Here is a 9,108-nt window from a genome sequence, read left to right as displayed (position 1 = left end):
TCCATGATGGGCCATCATACGTTGTTGACTACTGCCAACTCTTCAGCACGACTTAAGGCTTCTGGAGGTGGCCCTTCACCCGTTTCCTTTATAGACAGCTTTTTCTTATTAGCTGTGACACATAGAAACACACTATTATCTGGAGGCTACACACAAATCTTTCATAATGAGTATAAATACACACCCCTACCACTTGTCATGATGTTTTTATATTTCACTCTGCCTTGCTGCCAAGTACGCTGTGCAATATTACTGCATCTAGAATCATATCAGTTAAGTTACCATTAGGTTTAAATTCTGAGTAACATCACAATAAGGGGCCATACACGGGGGGGGGTCTAAAAATTTGACCAAATTTTGCGTACGTGTGCGTATGCTGGGGGGGGGGAGGGGGTGAATCAACTTGATAAATTTAAAAATTAAGTGTTTTGTTCACGATACCTGACCTGCTGGATTGCATTCCATACGTGCATATAACTCAAAATGTCTTTAGTTCATCTCTCGATCATCAGCCGGCTGGCCCGCGGATAGTCCATCAACATCGAATCAACACGCAGGCAGAATTATAAGCATGCGATACTAACCATTATTATTAATGTCTGTAACAACTGTTCGCCAGACATACATATTCGAATAAATCCAAGTTGAATAGAAAGTTTGACGTTATTTTTATTCTGTTATAAATTACCACTCTCTTACAGCCGTGCCCCATTGCCCCTGAATGCAGCGTAACAAATGACAATGCGGCTGAGTTTAAGACTTTAAGGTGAGAAGTGCAAACTTTTACACGGCCACAGCTTCTGAGTGCGACATGAGTTTTTTTAGGACGATTGGTCTCTGTTTAAACAATATCTCATAAACGATCTAAAAAAAAAAACAGGTTTGCAATGCACCACGGACCTCCGAAATATCTGGTTTAAAAGGCACTGTAACATTATGGAAATGGCGACCCATTTCGTTTTATTTGAAAGTGATTTTATTTCAGTAAATCTCATGATATTATTCTTTTGTTATCCCTAAAGTTAACAGGAATGTTTGTAGCTCCAAAAAGCAGTGCATAAGTCGACTGACGATCGCCCATGCGTACGTATGCGGGGGTCAACTACCCAGCGTATGTGTGCGTACGGGGGGGGTCTAAAAAAATCAGTAAAAATGTGCGTACATACTAAAAGTATGGCCCCTAATGGATCTTTAGAGAGCGTTACATTACTTAACAGCAAATAGTTGGCTTACTTCTGAATTGTGTCGCATTTGTGAGCCTCTGTATTTATTAACAGTATTTCAGTTCTTTTCAGACAACGCTTGTAGTCTAATCAGCGATCGTGAGATATTTTAGACCAAGAATTATTGATCATAGAAATACTTACGCATTTACGCGGTCGGCAATTCGTTGCCAACAAGCCTGCCTGCTTTTGTCGGCTGCAGAGGTGTTAGACTTCCCTTGTATCGTTGATTTGAACTCCTCGTAACCTTGGATGATTATCACGCACTCTGCCTCCGTAAAGTATGGAACTCGAGCCATGACTCAAACAGTGCCTTGCACTGCTGATCGTGCTCCATTTATGTGAACGTGCACAAGCACCAATTAAGTTACCACTGATTGAACAAATCAACTTATTAACTGGTGTCGTAGTATTGATTAGTCCCAATTAATTCAACTTGATTTTGTCAACCTCGCGTTCACAAATTACCTTGGGGTTAAGTCTGATTTGGTTAAACCCGCTTCGTAGTACAGGCCACAGGTTGTAGATAGGGAAGTAAGCATCCACCTCATTTTCCTGAAACTCAGGAATGAGACCGATGTGGCGATATGTCGAAGCCCAAATTTCCACCTTCAATTTCCTGGGAGACTGGTGAACCTGAGGGAGAATGAAGGCTAGATCGAGGAGCATCTAGGGCACCAGCCTGGTCACGGGCGGGCAGGCAGGCTGGCTTGAGGGGTCATACTCGGTGAGTGTACCTTACATGGAAGGGGCACAATTTTTGTTCACCCATGCTCATCCTGCATAATGCCACCTCCTTGTCAGCCTCAATCTCCACAGCCCAGACACGGAGTGACCACAGCCAAAATAATAAACAAAACACCACTACCACACGAATGCCAAACTAAGCTAATCCTAATTGAGAAAATGAAATACAAACAAAACTACAATACTAATGCCTAACTCCCTACCCAAATTAACAATAACACACCACGTCGCGCAAAAACAAACTGACAGTCACTCCTTACACACCAAGACATGAACTCACATGAAACATAGAATCTGGCAACAGTACAGAAGGGCGAAAGCAAATGGATAGTCAGAAAACACAGGTAAAGGGTCAAACCAAGGAAACAACAAACCAGAGCAAAAGTATCGAAAAAAGGTGAAGTCAGAAGTCAAAGGTGAAGTGAAATCAGAGACCAAAACCAAAAAAGTCATACACGAGCAAGCAAACCAAAACAGCAAACCAATACAAGTAAATCAATGAGCAGAGCTCCTGTGGTTTGTGAGCAGTGGCCTTTTCTCTTCCAGACACTGGATGTGATGATTGAGGCGTCGGACGAGGCAGGGTTTGGAACGAGAGGCGGGGTCGAAGTTGCAGCTGGCGAATCGGGACGAGGGCAGGAGGTCTGAAGAATCAGTAGATATTTCCCTCAAAACTTATGGCACGTAACAGGTCCAAACAGAGATAATTAATTTAATAATATTTTTTTAAAAAATTTTAATTTGAAAAATTTCCATTTTGTAGGCCTTAATTTGAACTCTAGAGAATTGCAAATGACAGCAAAATCATTCAAGGACCTTTAACCAATTATATAAAATCCATAACAAATCCAATGTACATTAATAGAAATGGGGCGGCATGGTGGTGCAGTGGTTAGCACTGTTGCCTCACACCTCTGGGACCCGGCTTCGAATCTCCGCCTGGGTCACATGTGTGTGGAGTTTGCATGTTCTCCCCATGTCGTCGTGGGGTTTCCTCCGGGTACTCCGGTTTCCCCCCACAGTCCAAAAACATGCTGAGGCTAATTGGACTTGCTAAATTGCCCGTAGGAATGCATGTGAGAGTGAATGGTGTGTGAGTGTGCCCTGCGATGGGCTGGCCCCCCATCCTGGGTTGTTCCCAGCCTCGTGCCCATTGTTTCCGGGATAGGCTCCGGACCCCCCGCGACCCAATAGGATGAGTGGTTTGGAAAATGGATGGATTAATAGAAATGTATTGCTAATGTCACTAATTATTTTTAACAATTTATTCTTAAATTCTTTTTTCCCTTTGGTACCTGTCCAGTTGTAGTCTTGTTCCAACTCTGGTTTCAAGAGATTTGCTAATATTCTCTTGGTGGTGCTTGGTACATCCTTCCCACCAAGAACTGCAAGTTTTAACACCTGCAAATAAATAAAGGAAGTAAATAAAATGAATTATGCTCCTACAGTAGATAAAATTTTACAACATACTTCCAAGTATACCAATATATGCCCTAATGTAGCATGGACTGTGTATATAACTAAAGTGCAACAAACCGGTAGGCAGTTGTGGCAGGGGCACCCCACCGCTGGCAGACGGAAGAGCCCTACCTGCCCCAACCCACCTCCATAGCCCTAGTGTCATGTGGTGTCTAATGTGCAAGTAAAAATTGTGGGGCAGTGCCTTGGTGCACCTCCCCACTGCCCCTCAAAGCCCTAGTGTTTTGTGAAATGTAGTGTCAGGCCCGGGGAGCAATAAGGGCATGCCAGGAGTGCCCCCCCTCCAGCACTGGGGCCAGATCCCTGACTGTCTTCGATTAGTCCACGAACAGCCAGCAGGAGCAACCAACTGGGAGGCTCAGGGGCGCCACAGGCAACCCGGCAGCAGGGAAGCGCTCCCCCTCGAGGCACAGAACAGGAGAGTCCCGCCCCACCACGCCCGATGAAACCTCAGCTAGCAGTCAAGGATGGGACAAGCCCAGGCCCCCCGGCAAACGGGGAGCCGGTCCGGCCAGTCAGAGTGACCCCCACTCCCCAGTCACCTCGATCAGACCTCTCCAAAGCGAGGCAGAGGCTCCTCCAACCGCCCCCTCCCAAGCACCCCACAGCGCCCGAGGGCCCAATGCCGGAAACGCCAACAGCAGGCGCCACCCCACCCCCACCAGACGACAGGACCCAACAAGTCAGACCCCCCTCTCTGCATGTGGGCGACCACCCGCCCGGGAGCCGGAACATGGCCCCAGCTGACAGAGCCCTCGCCCCAAACCCACACACCCTAACGCAGCGGTGCAGTCGAAACCCAGAGGCCCCATCCCCCGACTCGCCCATCCCTCACACCGCCCCCAACAGGCCGGGCACCCAGAGACACCAACCACGTAATCTCAGCCAAGAGGAACACCAGAGGACCCCCATCACCCAGCCCCCCCCGCCCCCAGCCCCCATCCCAGGTCATGCAGGGCAAGACCCCACCACTCCCAACATCATTACACTAAAAAATTTGTACTGTAAGAAGCATGCAAGATTTATTCATGTCTGTATTGGGGTGGGTGAGATGGGATACCCCAGGTGTGTCGATAAGTCTTCACAAATTCTTTGCCAGAATTCATTGACCGGTGTGCAGTACCAGAAAGCATGCAGGTTACGCATATGTCAGTATTTCTAATACCCATCTGGAACATCCTTTGCCCTGTGTAGTGCGTTCTTTCTAAAATTTTGTACTGTATTAGCTGCAGGTTGGAGTTCTGAGTCATTCTAAAGGTATTCAAGCAAATTTGCCTCCAGAAGTTAGTGTCTGGGTTGATGAGTAAATCCCTTTCTCATTTGTGGAAAGAGAGTGAGATCACTGTATCCCATTCTGCAAGATGCACATAAATCCTAGACAGTAGTTTTTTAGTTAGAGTTATTAAGAAGTTTGCTATTTTAGGTGAAAGCTCCAGATCTAATTGCTTACGGCACCATCTATGATGTATTATTGATTTAAGCTGAAGATATTCTAAGTATTTGTTTTTCTCAATGCCATAGGTTTCTGCTATATTATTATATATCATGCGATTTTCTTGGATTATATGTTCGAGGCACTTCATTCCTTTATTTTGCCATGCAAGGAAGTTTATAATTTTTTTTTATTGAACAGGATGTCAGGGTTATTCTAGATTGGTGTCAGTTTGCATGGGACCAGTGAAATTTGGTTCATTTTAAGAAATTCCCACCAGGCTGTCAGCGATGAGCTGATGTTAATGCTCTTAAAACAGCAATGTTGTTTACGTATATGACTGATAAATGGCAGGTCCTAGATTTGAATATCATTGCAGAAAGTTTGTGAAGTTAGTGATGGAAAAAGTGGACAACCTTGCCTAGTGCCCCTTCTGAGATTGAAGCTTGGGGAGATTTGGTCATTCATTTTTACGTAGGCTTTAGGTGAACTGTATAAAATTTTAATTCAGGTTACGAAAGTTCTCACTAAATTAAAATTTTAGTAAGGTTGCCAGCAGAAATTTACAGTTTACCCTGTTGAAAGCCTTTTCTGCATCCAATTAGATGATTATGGCTTCCTTATTTTGAATGTTGCAGTAGTCTATTATGATAATTAGTCTCCTCATGTTGTTAGTGGACTGTCTGCCTTTAATGAAACCGTTTGATCCGGATGTATTATATAAGGTGTTAGAATTGAAAAAGTAATAGCCAGTGCCTTGCTGATGATTTTAAGATCTGCAGTTATGAGTGACATTGGTTGATAGCTAGAGGAGAGAGCTTTTTCTTTATCAGGTTTGTGGAGCAGGTTAATATCTGCACAATTCATATTTGGAGGAATACTGCAAGTTTCTTTAATTTCTATAACCATTCTATGGAATAGTGGTGCTAGCAGAGGCCAAAATGTTTTGTAGGATACTGCTGGAAATCAATCTGGACCTGGGGCTTTCCCATTAGGCATACATTGTAGTGCATCTTAAAGTTCCACTATTGAGAGAGGTAACTCTAATGCCGTTATTTGTTCATTATTTAATTTTGGTAGGTCAATGTTGTTTAAGAACTCTTCTATTTCAGAATCGTTTGGATTTATATTAGGTGAGTATAGTCTTTTATAGAAGTCCCTAAATATCCTATTTGTCTCTCCTGGGCTATGATTCCGATCTCGGGATCCTCTGTGCTGCTCCAAGATATTTCTCGTAAACAGGAGCATGAATGTCATCACGTCTGGCTTCAAAACTCGGAATCCGAGTTCCAAGGGCAAATGGAATGCACCAATACTATGCAGAAACACATGGCTCCATGTCACTTTTCTTGTTTTGAGTGAGGGCCTTTGTTATATTAACTCAAGGATCTTACGATATAGCCCACTGTGATCTGTGTATTTTCCATAGCAATTGCTTCTTTTCCTTTTCCATGAGCAAGAGACCCAAGACACCCTGGCCCAGGATAAAACCAAGATATGAGGTCTCCTCCTTGGCTAAGGCACACTTGTCTGGGTGAATGGTGAGACCTGCCTCCTTCACTAAGGAGAGGACCTGCTGCAGATGTTCCAAATGCTGCTCCAGGTGGCACTGTAGATGATGATGTCATCAAGGTTGATGGCAGCTAAGCCCTCTGTCCTCCTGTCCCTCTGGAAATTCACTGGCGCCCTATTTAGGCCAATGGGTGGTACTGTGAACTGAAAGTGTCCAAATGGTGTTCTAAAGGCAATAAACTCTTTGCTGCCCTCTGCCAGTGTCACTTGCCAATAACCTTTACACAGGTCAAGTGCACTCAGGAACTTGGCTTTGCCGAGACACTCCACCATATCGTCGACCCTTGGCAAGAGATATGGGTCAAACTTTGCCTGGGTGTTGACCTTCTGGAAGTCAAGGCAAATCCGTAGGCCCCCATCCTTCTTGGGGATCAAGATGATAGGGCTGCTCCATTCGCTGAAGATGGCTCAATTACCCTGTAGGATGGTTGTCTCACTGGCTGCTCGTCCTTCAGCACAATCCAGTGCTGCACCAGCCCCGTCCGTCCTGGTCGCTGTACGAAGAGACCCTCCTGCAGGATGCTGCAGAGTTGTTGCTGTCGGTTCCCTGGCAGGTGACTGAGGTCCAGCTGACTGTTTCCCTCACGGCCTGGCAAGTACTGCTCACTGTACTCCTCTTTCTCCTCGACTGCCTGGACCAGCATTGCTAACACCTCTGGTTGTGGATGTGGCTCTGGCTCCGGTCTGTCACTCCACTTCTTCAGCATGTTGACATGGAAGACCTGGTGTTTCTTGCAATGGTCTGGCATATGAACCTTGAACGTCACCTGGCCCATCTTGCAGGACACAATGTAGGGCTCCTGCGGTTTCATCAACAGCTTGTTGTCTGAGCTGGGCAACAAAAGCAGGACCCGATCACCAGACTGGAAAGAGCACGTTTGGGCTGACTGGTCGTACCACGCCTTCTTGCGATCTTCAGCTTTCTGGAGATTCTCCCGAGCCATGGCAGGTGTAGCTGCCATCTTCTCCCTCATCATCAGGACGTAGGAGATGATGTCTGTCTTGCTTGAAGATTCTCCCTCCCAGGTCTTCTTCAGAACATCCAGTGGGCCCCATACCTGATGCACATACAAGAGCTTGAACAGTGAGAATCCTGTTGATGCCTGCAGGACCTCCCGGTATGCAAATTACAGGTGGGGAAGCCACTGGTCCCAGTCCTTTCCAGTGTCATCCACAAACTTCCGGAGCATATTCACCAGGGTTTGATTGATGGACTTGTGAAGCATTTCAGTCTGTGGGTGGGAAGAAGTGGTTTTGACTCGCCTAATGCATAAAAGATCATACACCTGCTTCAGAGTTCTTCTCAGAAAATTAGGGCCCTGATCAGTCAAGACTTCTCAGAGAATGCCTACCCTAAAGAAGAGCTATAACCGAAGATGCAACCTGTTTAGCAGTGATGAGCTTAAGGGGGAAGGTTTCAGGGTAACAGGTGGCATAATCACTTATAACTAAAATGAACCTGTTTCCTGCTTTGCTCCTTTCCAGGGGACCAACTATATCTACCCCAATCCTCTCAAAGGGGGCATCTATCACAAGTAAAGGCACTAAGGGGGCATGAGCAAGACCTTTGCCTCTTGATAGCTGACACTGGGGACAGGACTTGCAAAAGCTTTTTACATCATCAAAAATACGTGACCAATAAAATCGCTTGCCAATTCTCTGAAACGTCTTCATATACGCCAAGTGACCTGCCCAGGGGATGGTGTGACCAAGCTCCAGTACCTCTTTCCTGTATTTTCCAGGGACCACAAGCTACAAGCCTTCCGCACTCTGCCCATATAGGAGGTTATTCTGCAAGACAAATCCTTATTTACCCAGAGCAGGGACAAAACAAACACCTCCTTCACCTTCTTAAACATCGGGGCCAACATGGGGTCAAACGCTGCATCTCAGTAAGATCCTCTTTAAGCCTCACATCAGCATCAGTCACACTAGGTGGATCAACATCAGACTCTTCCCGCATGTCTGAATGATCTTGCCAACTGTCTGCCTGGACTTGTCACACCTCTCCTCTCTGGTGTATGTGGGCTCTGCTGGAACATCCTCTCCATAATAAGGCAATTCTGACATGTCAGTATTCTGTCCTTTGGCCATAGCTCTGGTCACCACGCAACTCAAAGCTGTCTTATTCACTAGCTCTGGCAGCACAGGGAGACCTTGACCCAACAGCACTGGAAAGAGAAGCTTGGGGACTAGCCCTACCCAAAATATGTATGTCTGTCCACACACCTCAACATAGATATCCGCTGTACTCGCTTTGGTCTCCATTAACATAATAAATAGTTACAGTAGCTTGTCCTCATAGTTCTTAAACTCAAGGAGAATTAAGTCAGCCTGTAACAGTGTCTGCGTGCAACCCGTGTCCCCTAGAACTGTGACGGGTGTAGAATCACAGATGCACATATCACCAAGCTTAAATTCCAGGTGGCCTGAGACAAGGCCTAGCCTGGTACGAGAGGCACACATTGGCCTAGGCCTCAAAGGGGGGTTCGTGACCCCACACACACAGACACACATACACACACATATAACAAGGGAGGCCAGCACTCCAACATTTGCTGTCTGTAGGTCATTAAAACTTTGAGCAATAGAGTGGACCCCAAGGACAGGGGTCCCTTGACTCGGCATACAACCCCCTTCCCAGACATCCTGCCT

The sequence above is a fragment of the Brienomyrus brachyistius genome, unplaced genomic scaffold (assembly GCF_023856365.1).
Source record: "Brienomyrus brachyistius isolate T26 unplaced genomic scaffold, BBRACH_0.4 scaffold32, whole genome shotgun sequence".
NCBI classification, from domain to species: Eukaryota; Metazoa; Chordata; class Actinopteri; order Osteoglossiformes; family Mormyridae; genus Brienomyrus; species Brienomyrus brachyistius.
Note: the sequence above shows the minus strand (reverse complement) of the source record.